This window comes from Hemitrygon akajei, unplaced genomic scaffold, assembly GCF_048418815.1.
Source record: "Hemitrygon akajei unplaced genomic scaffold, sHemAka1.3 Scf000056, whole genome shotgun sequence".
Lineage (NCBI taxonomy): Eukaryota > Metazoa > Chordata > Chondrichthyes > Myliobatiformes > Dasyatidae > Hemitrygon > Hemitrygon akajei.
The window spans coordinates 5,122,468-5,137,437 of record NW_027331942.1 but is presented as its reverse complement, the minus strand read 5'-3'; positions in this window follow the sequence as shown (position 1 = coordinate 5,137,437).

Genomic DNA, 14,970 nt, shown 5'->3' with positions numbered 1-14,970 from the left:
GAACGCACCAATGCCGAACTCCACTCAAATATGCCCTGAAAGTGTACCCGCCCATATCCTCCCAGTCTCACTGGAACGTACCATTGCAGAACACCACACAAATATGCCCTGAACGTTTACCCGCCCATAAGATCCTTGTCTCACTGGAACGTACCAACTCAGAACTCCACACAAATATGCCCTGAACCTGTACCCTCCATAACCTCCCTGTCTCACTGGAACGTACCAAAGCAGAACAACGCACAAATATGCCCTGAACCTGTACCCGACCATAACCTCCCTGTCTCACTGGAACGTACCACTGCAGAACTCCACACAAATATGCCCTGAACCTGTACCCGACCATAACCTCCCTGTCTCACTGGAACCTACCACTGCAGAACTCCACACAAATATGCCCTGAACGTTTACCCGCCCATAAGATCCTTGTCTCACTGGAACATACCAACACAGAACTCCACACAAATATGCCCTGAACCTGTACCCTCCATAACCTCCCTGTCTCACAGGAAAGTCCCAATGCAGAACTCCACACAAATATGCCCTGAACCTGTAACCTCCATAACCTCCCTGACTCACTGGAACGTACCAATGCAGAACTCCACTCAAATATGCCCTGAACCTTTACCCCTCCTTAACTTCCCTGTCTCACTGGAACGCACCAATGCCGAACTCCACTCAAATATGCCCTGAAAGTGTACCCGCCCATATCCTCCCAGTCTCACTGGAACGTACCATTGCAGAACACCACACAAATATGCCCTGAAAGTTTACCCGCCCATAAGATCCTTGTCTCACTGGAACGTACCAACGCAGAACTCCACACAAATATGCCCTGAACCTGTACACTCCATAACCTCCCTGTCTCACTGGAACGTACCAAAGCAGAACTACGCACAAATATGCTCTGAACCTGTACCCGACCATAACCTCCCTGTCTCACTGGAACGTACCACTGCAGAACTCCACACAAATATGCCCTGAATCAGTACCCTCCATAACCTCCCTGTTTCACTGGAACGTACCAATGCAGAACTACACACAAATATGCCCTGAACCTGTACGCCTCCATAAGCTCCCTGTCTCACTGGAACGTACCAATGCAGAACTCCACACAAATATGCCCTGAACCTATACCCGACCATAGCCTCCCTGTGTCACTGGAACGTACCAATGCAGAATTCCACACAAATATGCCCTGAACGTGTACCCGCCCATATCCTCCTTGTCTCACTGGAACGCACCAATGCAGAACTCCACACAAATTTGCCCTGAACCTGTACCCCTCCATAACCTCCCTGTCTCACTGGAACGTACCAATGCAGAACTCTAAACAAATATGCACTGAAACTGTACCCTCCATAACCTCCCTGTCTCACTGGAACGTACCAATGCAGAACTCCACACAAATATGCCCTGCACCTGTACCCCTCCTTAACTTCCCTGTCTCACTGGAACGCACCAATGCCGAACTCCACTCAAATATGCCCTGAAAGTGTACCCGCCCATATCCTCCCAGTCTCACTGGAACGTACCAACTCAGCACTCCACACAAATATGCCCTGAACCTGTACCCTCCATAACCTCCCTGTCTCACTGGAACGTACCAAAGCAGAACAACGCACAAATATGCCCTGAACCTGTACCCGACCATAACCTCCCTGTCTCACTGGAACGTACCACTGCAGAACTCCACACAAATATGCCCTGAACCTGTACCCGACCATAACCTCCCTGTCTCACTGGAACCTACCACTGCAGAACTCCACACAAATATGCCCTGAACGTTTACCCGCCCATAAGATCCTTGTCTCACTGGAACATACCAACACAGAACTCCACACAAATATGCCCTGAACCTGTACCCTCCATAACCTCCCTGTCTCACAGGAAAGTCCCAATGCAGAACTCCACACAAATATGCCCTGAACCTGTAACCTCCATAACCTCCCTGACTCACTGGAACGTACAAATGCAGAACTACACTCAAATATGCCCTGAACCTGTACCCCTCCATAACCTCCAGTCTCACTGGAACGTACCATTGCAGAACACCACACAAATATGCCCTGAACGTGTACCCGCCCATAAGCTCCTTGTCTCACTGGAACGTACCAACGCAGAATTCCACACAAATATGCCCTGAACCTGTACCCTCCATAACCTCCCTGTCTCACTGGAACGTACCAATGCAGAACTCCACACAAATATGCCCTGAACCTGTACCCGACCATATCCTCCCTGTCTCACTGGAACGTACCAATGCAGAATTCCACACAAATATGCCCTGAACGTGTACCCGCCCATATCCTCCTTGTCTCACTGGAACGCACCAATGCAGAACACCACACAAATTTGCCCTGAACCTGTACCCCTCCATAACCTCCCTGTCTCACAGGAAAGTCCCAATGCAGAACTCCACACAAATATGCCCTGAACCTGTAACCTCCATAACCTCCCTGACTCACTGGAACGTACCAATGCAGAACTCCACTCAAATATGCCCTGAACCTGTACCCCTCCTGAACTTCCCTGTCTCACTGGAACGCACCAATGCCGAACTCCACTCAAATATGCCCTGAAAGTGTACCCGCCCATATCCTCCCAGTCTCACTGGAACGTACCATTGCAGAACACCACACAAATATGCCCTGAAAGTTTACCCGCCCATAAGATCCTTGTCTCACTGGAACGTACCAACGCAGAACTCCACACAAATATGCCCTGAACCTGTACACTCCATAACCTCCCTGTCTCACTGGAACGTACCAAAGCAGAACTACGCACAAATATGCTCTGAACCTGTACCCGACCATAACCTCCCTGTCTCACTGGAACGTACCACTGCAGAACTCCACACAAATATGCCCTGAACCAGTACCCTCCATAACCTCCCTGTTTCACTGGAACGTACCAATGCAGAACTACACACAAATATGCCCTGAACCTGTACCCCTCCATAAGCTCCCTGTCTCACTGGAACGTACCAATGCAGAACTCCACACAAATATGCCCTGAACCTATACCCGACCATAACCTCCCTGTCTCACTGGAACGTACCAATGCAGAATTCCACACAAATATGCCCTGAACGTGTACCCGCCCATATCCTCCTTGTCTCACTGGAACGCACCAATGCAGAACTCCACACAAATTTGCCCTGAACCTGTACCCCTCCATAACCTCCCTGTCTCACTGGAACGTACCAATGCAGAACTCTAAACAAATATGCACTGAAACTGTACCCTCCATAACCTCCCTGTCTCACTGGAACGTACCAATGCAGAACTCCACACAAATATGCCCTGAACCTGTACCCCTCCTTAACTTCCCTGTCTCACTGGAACGCACCAATGCCGAACTCCACTCAAATATGCCCTGAAAGTGTACCCGCCCATATCCTCCCAGTCTCACTGGAACGTACCATTGCAGAACACCACACAAATATGCCCTGAACGTTTACCCGCCCATAAGATCCTTGTCTCACTGGAACGTACCAACTCAGAACTCCACACAAATATGCCCTGAACCTGTACCCTCCATAACCTCCCTGTCTCACTGGAACGTACCAAAGCAGAACAACGCACAAATATGCCCTGAACCTGTACCCGACCATAACCTCCCTGTCTCACTGGAACGTACCACTGCAGAACTCCACACAAATATGCCCTGAACCTGTACCCGACCATAACCTCCCTGTCTCACTGGAACCTACCACTGCAGAACTCCACACAAATATGCCCTGAACGTTTACCCGCCCATAAGATCCTTGTCTCACTGGAACATACCAACACAGAACTCTAAACAAATATGCCATGAGCCTGTACCCTCCATAACCTCCCTGTCTCACTGGAACGTACCAATGCAGAACTCCACACAAATATGCCCTGAACCTGTAACCTCCATAACCTCCCTGACTCACTGGAACGTACAAATGCAGAACTACACTCAAATATGCCCTGAACCTGTACCCCTCCATAACCTCCAGTCTCACTGGAACGTACCATTGCAGAACACCACACAAATATGCCCTGAACGTGTACCCGCCCATAAGCTCCTTGTCTCACTGGAACGTACCAACGCAGAATTCCACACAAATATGCCCTGAACCTGTACCCTCCATAACCTCCCTGTCTCACTGGAACGTACCAATGCAGAACTCCACACAAATATGCCCTGAACCTGTACCCGACCATATCCTCCCTGTCTCACTGGAACGTACCAATGCAGAATTCCACACAAATATGCCCTGAACGTGTACCCGCCCATATCCTCCTTGTCTCACTGGAACGCACCAATGCAGAACACCACACAAATTTGCCCTGAACCTGTACCCCTCCATAACCTCCCTGTCTCACTGGAACGTACCAATGCAGAACTCTAAACAAATATGCCCTGAGCCTGTACCCTCCATAACCTCCCTGTCTCACTGGAACGTACCAATGCAGAACTCCACACAAATATGCCCTGAACCTGTACCCCTCCTTAACTTCCCTGTCTCACTGGAACGCACCAATGTCGAACTCCACTCAAATATGCCCTGAACCTGTACCCCTCCATAACCTTCTGTCTCACTGGAACGTACCATTGCAGAACACCACACAAATATGCCCTGAAAGTGTAACCGCCCATAACCTCCTTGTCTCACTGGAACGCACCAATGCAGAACTCCAAACAAATATGCCCTGAAACTGTACCCTCAATAACCTCCCTGTCTCACTGGAACGTACCAATGCAGAACGACACACAAATATGCCCTGAACCTGTACCCCTCCATAACCTTCTGTCTCACTGGAGAGTACCATTGCAGAAAACCACGCAATTATCCCCTGAAAGTGTACCCGCCCATAAACTCCTTGTCTCGCTGGAACGCACCAATGCAGAACTCCACACAAATTTGCCCTGAACATGCACCCTCCATAACCTCCCTGACTCACTGGAACGTACAAATGCAGAAATACACTCAAATATGCACTGAACCTGTACCCCTCCATAACCTCCCAGTCTCACTGGAACGTACCATTGCAGAACACCACACAAATATGCCCTGAACGTCTACCCGCTCATAAGCTCCTTGTCTTACTGGAACGTACCAAAGCAGAACTCCACACAAATATGCCCTGAACCTGTACCCTCAATAACCTCCCTGTCTCACTGGAACGTACCAATGCAGAACTACACACAAATATGCCCTGAACCTGTACCCCTCCATTACCTCCCTGTCTCAATGGAACGCACCAATGCCGAACTCCACTCAAATATGCCCTGATCCTGTACCGTGCATAACCTCCCTGTCTCAGTGGAACGTACCATTGCATAACACCACACAAATATGCCCTGAACCTGTACCCCTCCATAACCTCCCTGTCTCACTGGAACGTACCAATGCAGAACTCCACACAAATATGCCCTGAACATGTACCCGTCCATAACCTCCCTGTCTCATTTGATCGTCCCACTGCAGAACTCCACACAAATATGCCCTGAACCTGTACCCGACCATAACCTCCTTGTCTCAATGGAACGTACCACTGCAGAACTCCACACAAATATGCCCTGAACCTGTACCCTCCATAACCTCCCTGTCTCACTGGAACGTACTAATGCAGAACTACACACAAATATGCCCTGAACCTGTACCCCTCCATAAGCTCCCTGTCTCACTGGAACATACCAACACAGAACTCCACACAAATATGCCCTGAACCTGTACCCTCCATAACCTCCCTGTCTCACTGGAAAGTACCAATGCAGAACTACGCACAAATATGCCCTGAACCTGTACCCGACCATAACCTCCCTGTCTCACAGGAAAGTCCCAATGCAGAACTCCACACAAATATGCCCTGAACCTGTACCCTCGATAACCTCCCTGTCTCACAGGAACGTACCAATGCAGAACTACACACAAATATGCCCTGAACCTGTACCCCTCCATAACCTCCCTGTCTCACTAGAACGTACCAATGCAGAACTCCACACAAATATGCCCTGAACCTGTACCCCTGCATAACTTCCCTGTCTCACTGGAAAGTACCAATGCAGAACTCCACACAAATATGCCCTGAACCTGTACCCGACCATAACCTCCCTGTCTCACTGGAACGTACCATTGCAGAACGCCACACAAATATGCCCTGAACATGTACACCTCCATAACCTCCCTGTCTCACTGGAACGTACCAATGCAGAACTCCACACAAATATGCCCTGAACCTGTAACCCTCCATAACCTCCCTGTCTCACTGGAACGTACCAATGCAGAACTCCACACAAATATGCCCTGAACCTGTACCCCTCCATAACTTACCTGTCTCACTGGAACGCACCAATGCCGAACTCCACTCAAATATCCCCAGAACCTGTACCCCTCCATAACCTTCTGTCTCACTGGAACGTACCATTGCAGAACACCACACAAATATGCCCTGAAAGTGTACCCGCCCATAACCTCCTTCTCTCACTGGAATGCACCAATGCAGAACTCCACACAAATTTGCCCTGAACCGGTACCCCTCCATAACCTCCCTGTCTCACTGGAACGTACCATTGCAGAACACCACACAAATATGCCCTGAACGTGTACCCGCCCATAAGCTCCTTGTCTCACTGGAACGTACCAACGCAGAATTTCACACAAATATGCCCTGAACCTGTACCCTCCATAACCTCCCTGTCTCACTGGAACGTACCAATGCAGAACTCCACACAAATACGCCCTGAACCTGTACCCGACCATAACCTCCCTGTCTCACTGGAACGTACCAATGCAGAATTCCACACAAATATGCCCTGAACGTGTACCCGCCCATATCCTCCTTGTCTCACTGGAACGCACCAATGCAGAACTCCACACAAATTTGCCCTGAACCTGTACCCCTCCATAACCTCCCTGTCTCACTGGAACGTACCAATGCAGAACTCTAAACAAATATGCCCTGAACCTGTACCCTCCATAACCTCCCTGTCTCACTGGAACGTACCAATGCAGAACTCCACTCAAATATGCCCTGAACCTGTACCCCTCCTTAACTTCCCTGTCTCACTGGAACGCACCAATGCCGAACTCCACTCAAATATGCCCTGAAAGTGTACCCGCCCATATCCTCCCAGTCTCACTGGAACGTACCATTGCAGAACACCACACAAATATGCCCTGAAAGTTTACCCGCCCATAAGATCCTTGTCTCACTGGAACGTACCAACGCAGAACTCCACACAAATATGCCCTGAACCTGTACACTCCATAACCTCCCTGTCTCAGTGGAACGTACCATTGCATAACACCACACAAATATGCCCTGAACCTGTACCCCTCCATAACCTCCCTGTCTCACTGGAACGTACCAATGCAGAACTCCACACAAATATGCCCTGAACATGTACCCGTCCATAACATCCCTGTCTCATTTGATCGTCCCACTGCAGAACTCCACACAAATATGCCATGGACCGGTACCCTCCATAACCTCCCTGTCTCACTGGAAAGTACCAATGCAGAACTCCACACAAATATGCCCTGAACCTGTACCCGACCATAACCTCCTTGTCTCAATGGAACGTACCACTGCAGAACTCCACACAAATATGCCCTGAACCTGTACCCTCCATAACCTCCCTGTCTCACTGGAACGTACCAATGCAGAACTACACACAAATATGCCCTGAACCTGTACCCCTCCATAAGCTCCCTGTCTCACTGGAACATACCAAAACAGAACTCCACACAAATATGCCCTGAACCTGTACCCTCCATAACCTCCCTGTCTCACTGGAAAGTACCAATGCAGAACTACGCACAAATATGCCCTGAACCTGTACCCGACCATAACCTCCCTGTCTCACAGGAAAGTCCCAATGCAGAACTCCACACAAATAAGCCCTGAACATGTACCCTCGATAACCTCCCTGTCTCACTGGAACGTACCAATGCAGAACTACACACAAATATGCCCTGAACCTGTACCCCTCCATAACCTCCCTGTCTCACTAGAACGTACCAATGCAGAACTCCACACAAATATGCCCTGAACCTGTACCCCTCCATAACTTCCCTGTCTCACTGGAAAGTACCAATGCAGAACTCCACACAAATATGCCCTGAACCTGTACCCGACCATAACCTCCCTGTCTCACTGGAACGTACCATTGCAGAACGCCACACAAATATGCCCTGAACATGTACACCTCCATAACCTCCCTGTCTCACTGGAACGTACCAATGCAGAACTCCACACAAATATGCCCTGAACCTGTAACCCTCCATAACCTCCCTGTCTCACTGGAATGTACCAATGCAGAACTCCACACAAATATGCCCTGAACCTGTACCCCTCCATAACTTACCTGTCTCACTGGAACGCACCAATGCCGATCTCCACTCAAATATCCCCTGAACCTGTACCCCTCCATAACCTTCTGTCTCACTGGAACGTACCATTGCAGAACACCACACAAATATGCCCTGAAAGTGTACCCGCCCATAACCTCCTTCTCTCACTGGAATGCACCAATGCAGAACTCCACACAAATTTGCCCTGAACCTGTACCCCTCCATAACCTCCCTGTCTCACTGGAACGTACCATTGCAGAACACCACACAAATATGCCCTGAACGTGTACCCGCCCATAAGCTCCTTGTCTCACTGGAACGTACCAATGCAGAACTCCACACAAATATGCCCTGAACCTATACCCGACCATAACCTCCCTGTCTCACTGGAACGTACCAATGCAGAATTCCACACAAATATGCCCTGAACGTGTACCCGCCCATATCCTCCTTGTCTCACTGGAACGCACCAATGCAGAACTCCACACAAATTTGCCCTGAACCTGTACCCCTCCATAACCTCCCTGTCTCACTGGAACGTACCAATGCAGAACTCTAAACAAATATGCACTGAAACTGTACCCTCCATAACCTCCCTGTCTCACTGGAACGTACCAATGCAGAACTCCACACAAATATGCCCTGAACCTGTACCCCTCCTTAACTTCCCTGTCTCACTGGAACGCACCAATGCCGAACTCCACTCAAATATGCCCTGAAAGTGTACCCGCCCATATCCTCCCAGTCTCACTGGAACGTACCATTGCAGAACACCACACAAATATGCCCTGAACGTTTACCCGCCCATAAGATCCTTGTCTCACTGGAACGTACCAACTCAGAACTCCACACAAATATGCCCTGAACCTGTACCCTCCATAACCTCCCTGTCTCACTGGAACGTACCAAAGCAGAACAACGCACAAATATGCCCTGAACCTGTACCCGACCATAACCTCCCTGTCTCACTGGAACGTACCACTGCAGAACTCCACACAAATATGCCCTGAACCTGTACACGACCATAACCTCCCTGTCTCACTGGAACCTACCACTGCAGAACTCCACACAAATATGCCCTGAACGTTTACCCGCCCATAAGATCCTTGTCTCACTGGAACATACCAACACAGAACTCCACACAAATATGCCCTGAACCTGTACCCTCCATAACCTCCCTGTCTCACAGGAAAGTCCCAATGCAGAACTCCACACAAATATGCCCTGAACCTGTAACCTCCATAACCTCCCTGACTCACTGGAACGTACAAATGCAGAACTACACTCAAATATGCCCTGAACCTGTACCCCTCCATAACCTCCAGTCTCACTGGAACGTACCATTGCAGAACACCACACAAATATGCCCTGAACGTGTACCCGCCCATAAGCTCCTTGTCTCACTGGAACGTACCAACGCAGAATTCCACACAAATATACCCTGAACCTGTACCCTCCATAACCTCACTGTCTCACTGGAACGTACCAATGCAGAACTCCACACAAATATGCCCTGAACCTGTACCCGACCATATCCTCCCTGTCTCACTGGAAGGTACCAATGCAGAATTCCACACAAATATGCCCTGAACGTGTACCCGCCCATATCCTCCTTGTCTCACTGGAACGCACCAATGCAGAACACCACACAAATTTGCCCTGAACCTGTACCCCTCCATAACCTCCCTGTCTCACTGGAACGTACCAATGCAGAACTCTAAACAAATATGCCCTGAGCCTGTACCCTCCATAACATCCCTGTCTCACTGGAACGTACCAATGCAGAACTCCACACAAATATGCCCTGAACCTGTACCCCTCCTTAACTTCCCTGTCTCACTGGAACGCACCAATGTCGAACTCCACTCAAATATGCCCTGAACCTGTACCCCTCCTTAACTTCCCTGTCTCACTGGAACGCACCAATGCCGAACTCCACTCAAATATGCCGTGAACCTGTACCCCTCCATAACCTTCTGTCTCACTGGAACGTACCATTGCAGAACACCACACAAATATGCCCTGAAAGTGTAACCGCCCATAACCTCCTTGTCTCACTGGAACGCACCAATGCAGAACTCCACACAAATTTGCCCAGAACCTGTACCCCTCCATAACCTCCCTGTCTCACTGGAACGTACCAATGCAGAACTCCACACAAATATGCCCTGAACCTGTACCCGCCCATAACCTCCTTGTCTCACTGGAACGTACCAACGCAGATCTCCACACAAATATGCCCTGTACCTGTACCCGACCATAACCTCCCTGTCTCACTGGAACGTACCACTGCAGAAATCCACACAAATATTCCCTGAACCTGTAACCTCCATAACCTCCCTGTCTCACTGGAACGTACCAATGCAGAACTACAAACAAATATGCCCTGAACCTGTACCCCTCCATAACTTCCCTGTCTCACTGAAACGCACCAATTCCGAACTCCACTCAAATATGCCCTGAACCTGTACCCCTCCATAACCTTCTGTCTCACTGGAGAGTACCATTGCAGAAAACCACGCAATTATCCCCTGAAAGTGTACCCGCCCATAAACTCCTTGTCTCGCTGGAACGCACCAATGCAGAACTCCAAACAAATATGCCCTGAAACTGTACCCTCAATAACCTCCCTGTCTCACTGGAACGTACCAATGCAGAACGACACACAAATATGCCCTGAACCTGTACCCCTCCATAACCTTCTGTCTCACTGGAGAGTACCATTGCAGAAAACCACGCAATTATCCCCTGAAAGTGTACCCGCCCATAAACTCCTTGTCTCGCTGGAACGCACCAATGCAGAACTCCACACAAATTTGCCCTGAACATGCACCCTCCATAACCTCCCTGACTCACTGGAACGTACAAATGCAGAAATACACTCAAATATGCACTGAACCTGTACCCCTCCATAACCTCCCAGTCTCACTGGAACGTACCATTGCAGAACACCACACAAATATGCCCTGAACGTCTACCCGCTCATAAGCTCCTTGTCTTACTGGAACGTACCAAAGCAGAACTCCAAACAAATATGCCCTGAACCTGTACCCTCAATAACCTCCCTGTCTCACTGGAACGTACCAATGCAGAACTACACACAAATATGCCCTGAACCTGTACCCCTCCATTACCTCCCTGTCTCAATGGAACGCACCAATGCCGAACTCCACTCAAATATGCCCTGATCCTGTACCGTGCATAACCTCCCTGTCTCAGTGGAACGTACCATTGCATAACACCACACAAATATGCCCTGAACCTGTACCCCTCCATAACCTCCCTGTCTCACTGGAACGTACCAATGCAGAACTCCACACAAATATGCCCTGAACATGTACCCGTCCATAACCTCCCTGTCTCATTTGATCGTCCCACTGCAGAACTCCACACAAATATGCCCTGAACCTGTACCCTCCATAACCTCCCTGTCTCACTGGAACGTACCAATGCAGAACTACACACAAATATGCCCTGAACCTGTACCCCTCCATAAGCTCCCTGTCTCACTGGAACATACCAACACAGAACTCCACACAAATATGCCCTGAACCTGTACCCTCCATAACCTCCCTGTCTCACTGGAAAGTACCAATGCAGAACTACGCACAAATATGCCCTGAACCTGTACCCGACCATAACCTCCCTGTCTCACAGGAAAGTCCCAATGCAGAACTCCACACAAATATGCCCTGAACCTGTACCCTCGATAACCTCCCTGTCTCACTGGAACGTACCAATGCAGAACTACACACAAATATGCCCTGAACCTGTACCCCTCCATAACCTCCCTGTCTCACTAGAACGTACCAATGCAGAACTCCACACAAATATGCCCTGAACCTGTACCCCTCCATAACTTCCCTGTCTCACTGGAAAGTACCAATGCAGAACTCCACACAAATATGCCCTGAACCTGTACCCGACCATAACCTCCCTGTCTCACTGGAACGTACCATTGCAGAACGCCACACAAATATGCCCTGAACATGTACACCTCCATAACCTCCCTGTCTCACTGGAACGTACCAATGCAGAACTCCACACAAATATGCCCTGAACCTGTAACCCTCCATAACCTCCCTGTCTCACTGGAACGTACCAATGCAGAACTCCACACAAATATGCCCTGAACCTGTAACCCTCCATAACCTCCCTGTCTCACTGGAACGTACCAATGCAGAACTCCACACAAATATGCCCTGAACCTGTACCCCTCCATAACTTACCTGTCTCACTGGAACGTACCAATGCAGAACTCCACACAAATATGCCCTGAACCTGTAACCCTCCATAACCTCCCTGTCTCACTGGAACGTACCAATGCAGAACTCCACACAAATATGCCCTGAAAGTGTACCCGCCCATAACCTCCTTCTCTCACTGGAATGCACCAATGCAGAACTCCACACAAATTTGCCCTGAACCGGTACCCCTCCATAACCTCCCTGTCTCACTGGAACGTACCATTGCAGAACACCACACAAATATGCCCTGAACGTGTACCCGCCCATAAGCTCCTTGTCTCACTGGAACGTACCAACGCAGAATTTCACACAAATATGCCCTGAACCTGTACCCTCCATAACCTCCCTGTCTCACTGGAACGTACCAATGCAGAACTCCACACAAATACGCCCTGAACCTGTACCCGACCATAACCTCCCTGTCTCACTGGAACGTACCAATGCAGAATTCCACACAAATATGCCCTGAACGTGTACCCGCCCATATCCTCCTTGTCTCACTGGAACGCACCAATGCAGAACTCCACACAAATTTGCCCTGAACCTGTACCCCTCCATAACCTCCCTGTCTCACTGGAACGTACCAATGCAGAACTCTAAACAAATATGCCCTGAACCTGTACCCTCCATAACCTCCCTGTCTCACTGGAACGTACCAATGCAGAACTCCACTCAAATATGCCCTGAACCTGTACCCCTCCTTAACTTCCCTGTCTCACTGGAACGCACCAATGCCGAACTCCACTCAAATATGCCCTGAAAGTGTACCCGCCCATATCCTCCCAGTCTCACTGGAACGTACCATTGCAGAACACCACACAAATATGCCCTGAAAGTTTACCCGCCCATAAGATCCTTGTCTCACTGGAACGTACCAACGCAGAACTCCACACAAATATGCCCTGAACCTGTACACTCCATAACCTCCCTGTCTCAGTGGAACGTACCATTGCATAACACCACACAAATATGCCCTGAACCTGTACCCCTCCATAACCTCCCTGTCTCACTGGAACGTACCAATGCAGAACTCCAGACAAATATGCCCTGAACATGTACCCGTCCATAACCTCCCTGTCTCATTTGATCGTCCCACTGCAGAACTCCACACAAATATGCCATGGACCGGTACCCTCCATAACCTCCCTGTCTCACTGGAAAGTACCAATGCAGTACTCCACACAAATATGCCCTGAACCTGTACCCGACCATAACCTCCTTGTCTCAATGGAACGTACCACTGCAGAACTCCACACAAATATGCCCTGAACCTGTACCCTCCATAACCTCCCTGTCTCACTGGAACGTACCAATGCAGAACTACACACAAATATGCCCTGAACCTGTACCCCTCCATAAGCTCCCTGTCTCACTGGAACATACCAACACAGAACTCCACACAAATATGCCCTGAACCTGTACCCTCCATAATCTCCCTGTCTCACTGGAAAGTACCAATGCAGAACTACGCACAAATATGCCCTGAACCTGTACCCGACCATAACCTCCCTGTCTCACAGGAAAGTCCCAATGCAGAACTCCACACAAATATGCCCTGAACCTGTACCCTCGATAACCTCCCTGTCTCACTGGAACGTACCAATGCAGAACTACACACAAATATGCCCTGAACCTGTACCCCTCCATAACCTCCCTGTCTCACTAGAACGTACCAATGCAGAACTCCACACAAATATGCCCTGAAACTGTACAACTCCATAACTTCCCTGTCTCACTGGAAAGTACCAATGCAGAACTCCATACAAATATGCCCTGAACCTGTACCCGACCATAACCTCCCTGTCTCACTGGAACGTACCATTGCAGAACGCCACACAAATATGCCCTGAACATGTACACCTCCATAACCTCCCTGTCTCACTGGAACGTACCAATGCAGAACTCCACACAAATATGCCCTGAACCTGTAACCCTCCATAACCTCCCTGTCTCACTGGAACGTACCAATGCAGAACTCCACACAAATATGCCCTGAACCTGTACCCCTCCATAACTTACCTGTCTCACTGGAACGCACCAATGCCGAACTCCACTCAAATATCCCCTGAACCTGTACCCCTCCATAACCTTCTGTCTCACTGGAACGTACCATTGCAGAACACCACACAAATATGCCCTGAAAGTGTACCCGCCCATAACCTCCTTCTCTCACTGGAATGCACCAATGCAGAACTCCACACAAATTTGCCCTGAACCTGTACCCCTCCATAACCTCCCTGTCTCACTGGAACGTACCATTGCAGAACACCACACAAATATGCCCTGAACGTGTACCCGCCCATAAGCTCCTTGTCTCACTGGAACGTACCAACGCAGAATTTCACACAAATATGCCCTGAACCTGTACCCTCCATAACCTCCCTGTCTCAC